The sequence below is a fragment of the Silene latifolia genome, chromosome 2 (assembly GCF_048544455.1).
Source record: "Silene latifolia isolate original U9 population chromosome 2, ASM4854445v1, whole genome shotgun sequence".
Lineage (NCBI taxonomy): Eukaryota > Viridiplantae > Streptophyta > Magnoliopsida > Caryophyllales > Caryophyllaceae > Silene > Silene latifolia.
The window spans coordinates 36,170,980-36,183,346 of record NC_133527.1 but is presented as its reverse complement, the minus strand read 5'-3'; the positions used below and the strand labels follow the sequence as shown (position 1 = coordinate 36,183,346).

Here is a 12,367-nt window from a genome sequence, read left to right as displayed (position 1 = left end):
AAAAATGTCCTTTACTTTACATATAGCCCTCCAATTCCCACTCAGATGGGTTTTAGGCTTATAAGATCCCCAAGGCTCACCTCTTAAGTACAATAGGTGAACTCATTTCACCCATAAACTGTCTGGCTTGCTGTAAATCCACCACACCAGTTTGCCTATAGTAGCCTTGTTCCAGGTTAAGTTGTATCTAATAACCAGGCCTCCTTCTAATTTTGGCACACACACCTGCTCCCAACTGACTAGAGGTGATCTAACATAATTGCTTGTGCCATCCCACATGTAATTTCTGCAAATGCTATCAATTTTCCTCAACACACCTTTAGGGATGAGAAAGATATTAGCCCAATAGGTGTATAAAGAAGTCAACACAGACTGGACAATAACTAACCTCCCTGCATAAGAACATTTCCTTGCACCAACAGCTTTAATTTTCTCTACAATTTTTTCCACAAGAGCCTGACAATCCTTCTTACCAAGCTTCCCTGCAATAATGGGAACACCCAAATATTTAAAAGGGAGTTGGCCTTCCTGACATCCAGAAATGCTAAGAATCTGAGCCTTTGTATGTTGATGGACCCCATTAAAATAAATGTTGGACTTTTGCTGATTCATGTAAAGTCCAGAGGCAGCAGAAAAAGTTACAAATGATCTAAGAAGGACCCTTACTGAGCTAAGGTCACCCTTAGAAAACATTAGCAAGTCGTCAGCAAACATAAGGTGTTGTAGTCTCAGCTTGCCACATAAGGAGTGAAACTTGAAATCAAGCACATCAGTTGTAAAATTCAAGATCCTTGTAAGATATTCCATGGCTATGGTAAATAAAAGAGGAGATAAAGGATCTCCCTATCTCAATCCTTTCTTGCCTGGGAAGTGCCCAAATTGCTCACCATTGAGAACTAAAGAATAAGAAGCACTGGTAATGCACTCCATAATTAAATTGAGAAACTGAGGAGGGAAATTGAGAGCGAGCATCATCTGGTTGAGAAATCCCCAGTCAACAGAGTCATAGGCTTTCCTTAAATCCACTTTGATCATACACCTAGGAGATACAGCAGTCCTTTTATAAAGTCTGATAACATCCTGACACACCAAAATATTTTCAATAATATTCCTCCCTTTAATAAAGCCCCCCTGATTAGGACTGATTATGTGAGGAAGAACAGCAGCCAGTCTGGTGCAAAGGAGCTTGGCTATCACCTTGTACACCACATTACAACAAGATATGGGCCTGAACTGGGTAACATTCTCAGGCATCTCAACCTTAGGGATGAGAGTAACAAGAGTATGATTAATCTGCTTCAACAATTTCCCATGAGTAAAGAAGTCTTTAATTGCAGTACAAATGTCATCCCCTAACACCTGCCAGGCATCCTTAAAGAATGCACTAGAGTACCCATCAGGGCCAGGGGCTTTATGAGCGGGTATTGAAAAAAGAGCCTCCTTAATTTCAAGAGAAGTGACTGGAGCAAGCAGGACAGTCCAGTGATCAGTATTGCAGATGGGACCTCGTTGTACAACCTGAATATTAACAGGCTGCACCTGATCAGCTGTACCCAGCAGAGTCAGGTAGAAGTCTAGAAAAGAAGTTTGGATCTGATCAGCATCATTAATCCACTGTCCATGAGCATTAGTAATTCTCAACACTTTATTTTTTGCTTGCCTGCCTTTAATATAGCTGTGAAAAACTTTAGAATTAGTGTCGCCATCCTTTAACCAAATGGCTTTAGACTTTTGTAGCAGGAAACTATCAGCTGCTTTTTGCAAATCCTGATACTCTTGAAGTGCAGCAACCTCAGAATATATCAGGTCACTGTTGGCAGGATCAGTCCTCAATAGCTCCTGAGTGTACTTCAGCATCTTCCAAGCTCTAAGCGCATTGTTTTCAACATCATCAAATAAAGCTTTGTTCAAGTCTTTAAGAGGCTGTTTCAAATGTTTAAGCTTATTGACCAGTTTAAACATAGGTGTACCAAGCACCTGACAATCCCAAACAGCCTGAACACAAGGAATTAAATGTGAAGTCCCACTCCACATGTTAAAATATTTAAATGAGGATTTCCTGTTCCTAGATCTACTAGGATATTGGATGATACAGGAGGTGTGGTCAAAGTACCCTTCAAGGTGAAAGTGGGCAAAGTAATTTGGCTTCTGAGTAATCCATTCACTGTTCACCAAGGCTCTATCTAACCTGCTGTACACCCTACTACTAACATCATGCTTATTATTCCACGTAAAATGAGACCCAGTAGCAGGCATGTCCACAACACTACAGTGATCCAGACAGTCCTGAAAATCATTCATCTCCTCCTCAGTAGACTGTCCCCCTAATCTTTCACAAGGTTTAAGAACAGTGTTAAAATCTCCACATATCAGCTAAGGACTATTAATGTGAGTGCTAAAATGTTTTAAATTCTTCCATAAACTTTTCCTCTCTTGGACACCATTAAAAGCATAAACCATAGTCATGTGAAAGGACTGCCCAGAGCCAATCTCATCCACAAGAACATGAATAAATTGCGCATTGTACTCAAGACAATGAATGTGAAACAGGTGTGGCTTCCATAATAACCATACTCTGCCTCCCTTATGCCATTGAGAATTAGTTGAGATACACCATCCTTCACAAATATTCTGTCTAATGCTATTTAGAGACGAAGGTTTGACCTTCGTCTCAAGAAGGCCAAACAACCCAATGTTATGATGGTGCAAGAACCATTTAATATGCTTCTGTTTGTTTGGGTTGTTTAACCCCCTAATGTTCCAAAAGCCCATCATTGCGTACCACCCCCCTCAGGGGGTAATACAACTGTTCTTGTGCCAACTCCAACTTTAGGGGTAGTATTATTCAATGCTTCAAGGAAGGAATAATTACCAAATTTGATCAAGGTACTCCCCTTGTCAATTAACTATTGCCTACTCAGTCTAATCACTGCTCTTGCTGGTGTAGTCACCTGCGTAGAGCCATGCTTAGGCCCTGTGACTTGTGACTTGCTTGGTTGTCCAACTGGTGTAGTAATTGGGGTTAGGGTAGGAGAGGGAGTCCTGGTTTTGAACACAGGTTTTGGAGAATGTGGTTTGGGGACAGGCCCTTTACTCTGTGCGTTAGGCACCCATTTCTGAGCCACCTTCTTCACAGGTTGTTGTTTCTTCCTTTCCTGCAGGCAAGCATGTCATGCCCAATTCCACCACAATCCTTACACAGTACAGGCTGCCACTCATACTCAACAGGAACAATCACCAGTTTCCCTTCTTCATACAAAAATTGTACATCCTTAGGTGCTGGTTTGCCAAAGGGTACATCAACCAATACCCTGGCAAAGGCTAAGCGAGTTCTATCCACTGTAGGGTCATCACTCCTGACAAAATCCCCTAATAAACCTGCAATTTTAGGGATACATTTACCCCAAAATTTCAGTGGAAGTTTGTGTAGTTTAACCCATACAGGCACCACATCAACATCATTCTTAGTGAGGGTTTCATCAGGAGACCAGGGTTTCAAAATCAATGGCTTATTTTCGAAAAGATAGTGACCCTGTTTCAATACGGTTTCTTGCCCCTTGGCACTCTTAAATCTAACCAGGAAAATTCCACTAGGAAGAAAGGAAACTCTCTCAACACCATAATCTGCCCACAGATGGTGTATAAAATCTTCCACCACATCCCATGGAGGGTTCGCACCCAGTATGAAACAGACTACAGAGTGTTTCCAAAAATCCATTTCAACCTTAACCTCTTCCTTAGTGAATTGTAACATACCTTCTGGTTCTTCAGCAATTGTGTCAAGTGTCTGCTTGTGCTTGCCCCGATTTTGCACGATCCATTCTTCAGTTTCATCATCTGTGATAAGATCCTCCAAATAAAATGGTTGGAGGTCCACCGGGTTCGAAGAAATCTTAACCACAGTCGAAGGTCCTGCTACAGTGAAATCCAACAGAGAAAATCTATTTTTGTTTGATTTTTGATGAGATTTATTGTGTGTAGAAGAAAAAGTACGTTGCTTTGCTGCAGATTTGATCGCCGTCATTGTTGAAATTTAGGTCAGAATGTAAGAAACGATCTTTTTTGCCTTTTTTTTGTTCTTTTCTCTTTCTATCTCTACATTCTTTTCTCTATGGTTTGAATATGCAATTATATGTTAAATGGAGCCTACTCTTGACAAAAGCATTTAGCGATTGAGGACAAAGGTACCCTAGTTTGACACAACTTGGAGGTGATTTGTTGTTATCCTCTTTAACTTAGTTGCTTAGAGAAATGATATCTACAATGGAGTGCGTACCCTTGAATTGCTTTCCCCTTAGGTGATTTCCGCCACTTAGATGAGGAAAGTGGCGATTCTTTTGTAGATGCATCCATTACTTGTTTTGTGTGCTTAATGCTTGGATGTATCGCCATTATGGCAAGCCCCACCTTGCCTTGCAAGAAGGCATCTTACCTCATGGATGTCTTTTTGGAAGTTGAAGGGGCGGAGTGAGACCCGCTAATTATCTCACATCGGTTATATTATTAGGATAGTTTAAATAAAGGTCTAGTTCTAGTCACCTCTTTACTCGGGACGAGCAAAGGTTCGGTTTGGGGATGTTTGATAGGAAAGAAGATAATGAGGTGGAAAGAAGATAATGAGGTGGAATTCGCATCTCTCGCGCATATTCAGAAGCTTGTTGATGATCTTGGATGGACTAGTATGAATAGGAGGTAAGAATTATGACCAAGGATGTAGGAATAAAGAGTATATAGAAGGATCATAAGCTTAAAAGCAAGGATGACGAGAAGGAAGCCATTATAAGAATAAATTACTCGGAACCAAACAAAGAGTTACTTTTTTGGCTTAGAAAGTATGCTAGATGAAACGGCATCGAAAAATCAAGTGCTCTAGGCTTTTGAATCACTCCAATAGGAGTCCGGATGAGGAAATGACGTCCGTTTTACGATCCGAGCTCAAATAGACAAGCTATCCCAGGATCCGCGCGTCCCGAGACTCAATCCCGAGCTGCTTTGCCATTTCAGAAGGTACTGTCTGAGGATCCGCGCATCCTGAGCTCAGGATGAGCATCCCAGACCTAGGATCCGTGCATTTTCCTCATAACTTGCAAAGCTCTACTCAACACTTAGCATTGTTATTTACTAATCTACCCTTGCTTAACCTAATGATGTACCACTATATATACTCCATTTGTAATAATCAATTGAGGCAAGTTCTCTTAGATTAGATTAAGCCTTCTTAGTGGAGGCGAACCTTCCTTAGATTAGATTAGGAGTAGATTAAAATAGATTAATCTCAATCATTCCACATTAATCTTTCCTTAATTATTGTTCAAACTTTATTATAATTCGGTAATTGAAGATTATTGGGTTACTATTATAGAATTGACAACTCTTCATCAATCAATCAAGTTTTCTTTTATTATTTTTTCCTTTCCAATTGTTCATCTTAAGTTTGGTATAATTTCTTTACTCTTTATTGTTTATTTTCTCAATCTATTATCATGTTTATACTTGTTGCAATGATTGACACCATTGATAACATGTCTTCCATGATAATAAGTGAGTAGTTACTTTACTAGGATTAGTGGGGAATTAGGGGAAACAAATACAGGGATTGATCTATGCGTAATCTAATATGTTTTCACAATTAATTTGCTTGCTTGTTGTGATTTCAACCTATGCACATGTTATATTTGATGAAATGCGAGCCTATGAATCCTTGCATTTTTTACCCATCTCCTATCCTTTCAATGAGGCTTGTAAGACATAAACCAACTCGAGCCTCATTAGACCATGCACAGAGTTGAATAGGAGGAGACTAAGTCGACTTGTAGGAGTTGTACAATCTAGATGATTCGGCCCCGGGACCTAAATCTTCCTAGGGATTGTAAGATATACACTTACTCGATCTCATCACAACAATAAGTGCTTGCTTCTAATTGAGAACATGTGTGTATGATCTACTCCCATGAATCCCCTATGAACCCATGACATTCTAGTATCTTTATTAATTGTTTACATCTCTTAATTTATAGCTGGTTTTACTTTATTGCTTCTATTTGTTTAGACTCACCAACTCCAACCCAAATCAAGTGTGACACTAGCATAAATTGAGATAGATAGACTTAGAACCCAAAGCACACCGTCCCGTGGATCGACCTCGACTTAACCACTAACTAGTTGTTTGTTGAGAGATATAAATGTGTTTGATTGGGCGTGTGAAAACCGCGTGACCATCAATGGGCTAAGATCTGTACAGGGCAGAAGAGTAGGGATCTTGGCCTGAGAGTTGATCACATATGGAACAAGGCGTCCATTTGGAAGGTGGTCTGGTAGGTGCACTAAAACCCATCCAACTCTGGGTTCAGTGGGTGCACAATATATACTTGAAGGGAGAGAACTGGGAGAACTACTCTCCACCAAATCAGGCTAGCTGAACTTAGAAGAAGGTGTGGAAAATGAGGAGGGAATTGCAGATTGCATATGATTAGGAATGAATGGAGCTGTATCTCTGGTAGAGAATACACAATTAAAAAAGGATATAAAACTGGCTTTACCTGTCCACCCTGAAGTGGAATGACGTCATCTAGTATGGACCAAATGGACTCTACCTAAACAAGGAGTCATTACCTGGCTATATCAGCACCAGAGGTTTAATACTAAAGAGAAACTATACAGGCTAGGGATTAGCTCAGATAGTAGTTGTTGCATATGTGAGCGGGGGAAGAGAACATGCAACACCTTTTCTTTACATGCCAACACAGCAGGAGGGTTATACAGCTACTTCAGCAATGGACTGGTGTTCAGATACTAGTTGATAATGTGCAAACATGGAGGTAGCATAGAAGATATACCAAGCTCAAGCTTGGGGTTCTGAAGAGCATTATCAATGCTGCCATTTACCACATTTGGATCCATAGAAATGCAAGCAGACATGATCATAAGCTCCTAAGTCCTGCTAAATGAGGTAGCATGATCCAATATGACATTCGAACAAGAGTACATCAACAATCTAGAGGCAAAATGTCACGGAGGGATAGACAGTGGCTTGATAAGTTAGGCTAAGGCTTGTTTCTTGTTGTTGCTTAAGTAAGTTGTATAGTTAAGCATGATAGCTTGCTAAAATTCTGATTATGTATTTGTCACTTTTATTCATAGATTTCACATTTCACCAAAAAAAAATTTGTTTACATTAAATTATTTCCCGTATACCCAACATACCCATACACGACCCATCACACGACCCAATATCGAATTTCCGACTCACTTATTATTTTATTATTTATTATCGTCTTATTTGCAATTATTATTATAAATGCCTTTTAATTAATTATCCGAATAACATAATTTATACTTGTAAATACTTATCAAATTACGGGGTATTACAGTCTTCCCCCCTTAACATGAACTTCGTCCCGAAATTCACCCAAAAATGCTACAAAGGCCTCATGAAACCATCAACACATATGAATGCCATTTCAACTCATTATCAATGAAACACAATTAACTCACTTAATCATTATCAAACCATATCATACTTATCAAAATGTATCACAAAATAAACTTAAAACATGAAGCGTCACATTCTACCTTCCTAAAAATAAACTTTGTCCCGAAGTTTTCTAATAAATACTGTATTAAAACACTACGAGTATCTTAAATGCCTATAGAGTAACAATCCTCCAGAAACCAACTCAACCATATGATTTTCAACATTAAATTAATATCATTTCAGCAAATCACCAAAGTATTCTAGCAAACACGTCATCTAATTGAAATATCAACTCAATCGATACAATAGAATTACCAAATATAACTTCCTTTTTACTGCATATCAAACATATAATTAATGAGTATACCATTCACATCACGCAAACATACTTATTAAGACATATCAACAAGGTTCATAACTTATAAAACAATTTTGTTTAAACTTTTGTCATGAAATCATGCATTTCAAAAGCTAGTAACCATGCTGTAACTTTTGAAAATGACTAATAAATAACCGCTTAACTAGTTCTTGAGATTTTATACTTCTCATAAAATATAAAGAGTTTTCAAAATAAGAGAAAAAGAGTCAAGTCCAAAGCTCAAATAACCATTTTATAATGATTTTTACAACTCAATCGGTCCAAATAGAAACTGATCAGCAATTCGTTATGAACTTAGGTCATTATGCAAAACTCACCATTAAATATCAAAACAAGAATTTGGAACGTGGCTTATCAATTTGCAAACGTATACAAGTCTTTTAAACAGTTAAGATGGAATTTTGTGAAAATTATAAGTAAAAATTAAATGAGAAATTTTGCAAAATTGTTGGTCGAAAACATAACTGCACATGAACTTCATGACCACTGTCCTCTAAAATATTTATTACTCTAAAACCGTAAATCGTATAAGCATGAAACCAATGGCAAACGAAAGCTAACACACAGGGCTATCACCATAAACTTTTCGTTCACATATTATAATCAAGCAATAAATAAAAGTCAAAACAGACAAGGGTAAAAATCTGAGAAATTAACCAAGTGATTTTACAGTCCTAACACCCTTATAATTGAGGTTACGTCCCCGTAACCGACTTACTTAAACAAAAGGAATAGTGCCAAACATAAAAACATAAGCATGGCTTCAGGGCAACACAATCCGCATATTTCTAGACATGAATTTCTCTTTCACAAATCATTGCATCCAATCATCCATAGCACAAATCATATCCATACATAAATTCATCCAACAATTATCTCATAAGGCATCCACATGCTAACAATATCGTCAACATCATTCACTTTACTTTTACTTACCTTTCAATTCTCCATCCTGCAACAAGGTTAGTATTGCTAAACTAATTGACCCTTAGAGATAACCTACTACAAACTACCATACTCCTATTATCCTTTCTCGAGGTGACCGGTTCAAAACTGAGAGGGCCAAAGAGTACGTATTAAGGACGCCTTCTTAACCGCACTGAGGGCTCCTAACAGCTTCTACCCAGAGTATATTTTATTAGACACACCCTACATTTCTTATTGTCTATTGGTTAGGCCTGAGGATCGTTTTGATCTGATACCACATTGTAACACTCCCATTTATTAAGGAGCCTTTAGCAAGACATTCCCAAATAAATATGACTCTTACCACCTCGGTTTCCCGAGGTAGTGAATAACAAAGTTAAACAAACCAAAGTACTTTATATAAAATTTAGCGATTACATGTTCTTTAAAAATTAACCAACTAAAAACTCAATATAAATTTAATTACAACTCGCAGCGGAAGTAAATAAAGTGATTAATAAATTATATGAACTAGACTTCTAGGTAGACCGGTCGAGTCCTCACGCATCCCCATAAGCTCCCAAGTCAGCTAATCTTAAGCACCTGTAAATCTTCTCCTCATTTATGGTTTATCACAGGTGTTCACGAATACACGGTCAACCACGAGGTTGAGTAGGAATAAACTAAACAACAATATTAATCCAACCAAAATAGACGTCCTTCAAATTCTCATCACCTCATCCGTACAACTCACTTACATCACTGGCAGTAGCACAACCCCCTTAACACCGTGTTATGCTCAACTGGCAGTAGTACTTGCGTACCATGCTCACCTGGCAGTAGTAATTACTTACTATCCATAACTATCTCTGGCAGTAGTAATTACTTACTATGCACATCTGGCGGTAACGATCACTCGCTATGTACAACTGGCATTAGCACCCTCCGTGTTATGCTCAACTGAATAATCAACGCTCCAGACCAAATATATCCAACAGTAAATAATCAATAACAATCCAGTCATACAGCTCAGCCAATAACTTAGCATACACAAATACTCCATCTCCAATAATAAATCTCAATATTAACATTAATGTAATCAACCATCACAAGTAAATATACGTTCACTTAATAATAAAACCCGAGTTGAGTAGGAAATTCCTACCTGACAAGCAATTACTCTAAATAATGCGATCTACCAAAAGTATCCTTCAATAAACCCGTTCAACAAGTCTGTAACCTATAAATAAATAATATTTATAATTTAATTATTAATTACTCTTATTATTATAATTTAATCAATTATAATTTGCTTACATTAATTATTTCCCGTATGAATTATTATTACGTAAAAACCCGTCCTAATTAAATAAGACGCAATTACCCAAACACCCCCATACAACCCGTGGAAACAACCCACAACCTCACCCACATACACGGTGTTACAAGTCGTGTACACTACCGCTCTTAAATCCACCACTCCCGACACTACCAGCTGCCTATCGACACCACTCATCCAACCGCCACTAGCCTGCACCACGACAATCCCCGACGACCTCCAACCACCAGCCAAACCATCCCCACAACCCTCAACAAACACGCCCTAAACACTACTCCCAAACCCGACACAACCAATCACAACACCAACACCACACCACCTCTGGCCACCGCCGTCACCACCACTGACCAACGGTGGTTCCAGGAGTAGTCCTATATCCCCTTGTCCCGACAACAACACCCTAGCAACAACCTAACACCGGCAGCAACAATAACACACAAAACCTCCCTTGTTTCATGGTATTTCGACCACCACCATCACCCTAGACCAGCCTACTGCCACCACTAGAACCGCCTAACCCCAACGAACATAAACAGGTTCGAGTCAAGCAAGTCATGAGAAAGGGTATAGAACCGGTTTCAGCGTGCAAAACAACATCCTTGCCCAAAATTGTAACTCCGGCCAACCACCGTGCAAAACACCAGTAACAACCACCCACGACCACCCCTAAGTGGTCGACTAATAACCACGACCCTACCCTACCAAGCCCAGGTCAGACGAGTTAGACTAGGAGTTACAAACTCGTGTTCATCATGTAACCAACAACCCACAACCACCCTTTGAAAATCCTAACAACAGCCCCCTTACCGCCGGTCAACGGTGGTCAATGGTGGGCCCGGTCACACCCTGGTGATCCACAGTCATAGTGACGGTCTTAGCATGTCCTATGGTGGTCTAATTAACTAGTTATATTCGTCTTAAGGTGAGTATTTGTGAGACAATTAGAAAATTACCTTGTGACGATCTCCTAGCTAGTTCTTCCTTCTCTTTTCTCTTTTGTGAATTATTTCTTCTTCCTCTCTTCTCTTATATGAATTATTTGTGTTTTATGATGTATATAAGTTTTCTTATTAGGTCATGCCATCTATTTATAGTGATAAGGTATGTCATATATAACGATATTAGGAAACTACTATATATTATTATTATTATTATTATTATTATTATTATTATTATTATTATTATTATTATTATTATTATTATTATTATTATTATTATTATTATTATTATTATTATTATTATTATTATTATTATTATTATTATTATTATTATTATTATTATTATTATATCAATACTACTCGAGTACTACGAGCCCAACATACCCATACACGACCCATCTCACGGCCCAATATCCAATTCCCGACTCACTTGCTATTTTATTATTTATTATCGTCTTATTTGCAATTATTAATATAAATGCCTTTTAATTAATTATCCTAATTACATATTTTTTTTTATAAATACTTATCAAATTACGGCGTATTACAAAAACTTTTGTGACTATTGCTCCATGATTAGGCAAACGGGAGTCACGCAATCTCAAAAAGGGAGATACTTGTCCCTTTTTCATTGATGGACAAGGCTAAGCTATGAATCAATAGCCTTGATAGAACCGCCATGGGGATCACCAAGTGGGAGATTTGGCTCTTGCTTTCTATCAAAAGTATTTTCCACCGGAGAAAACTCAAACCTTGAGGAGCCAAATCATGGGGTTTCGTCAACAAGGGCTAGAGAGCCTTTATGAAGCTTTGGAGAGATACGAGGAGTTGAAAAGACAATGCCCACATCATGGGTTGGATCCTTGGTTTCTCGCTTTAACATTCTACAATGGATGTTGTGCCGAGTCCCGGCTAGTTCTTGATTCCACCAACAATGGGCGGTTTGATCAAATTGACACCGACATTGCTCATGCCACAATTGAATCCATGGCGATTCGTGATTCTCAATATGTAAATTCCCGAAGTACACCACAAAAGACTAAGGAGGAGGCTTCCGATACTTCCATCTTGAAGGCTTAAATTGCCTTGCTTCAACAAAAATTGGAGACTCAAAATGCGGCCTCATCTCTTCAACAAGTCAATGCCATGTCCACTACTAGCCAAATTTTTGTTTGTGAAGGTTGCGGAGGTGCGGGGCATTGGACCGCCTTATGTGAAGCCACCATTGAGGAGGTAAATGCTTTTCAAAGCTTTAGACAAAGTTCATTTCCACCGGGTACTTTTTCAAATACTTACAATCCCAACACAAAGTTCCACCCGAATTTGTCTTA

General features: G+C 38.6%; 1 non-coding gene across 1 annotated transcript; it reads right to left on the bottom strand.

The window, feature by feature from the left end:
- Positions 1 to 11,785: 11,785 nt before the first annotated feature.
- On the bottom strand, positions 11,786 to 11,893 carry LOC141644822 (small nucleolar RNA R71). Its single transcript, XR_012544427.1, has one exon. It is a non-coding gene; the product is annotated as a small nucleolar RNA R71 (small nucleolar RNA).
- Between the last annotated feature and the right edge of the window lie 474 nt (positions 11,894 to 12,367).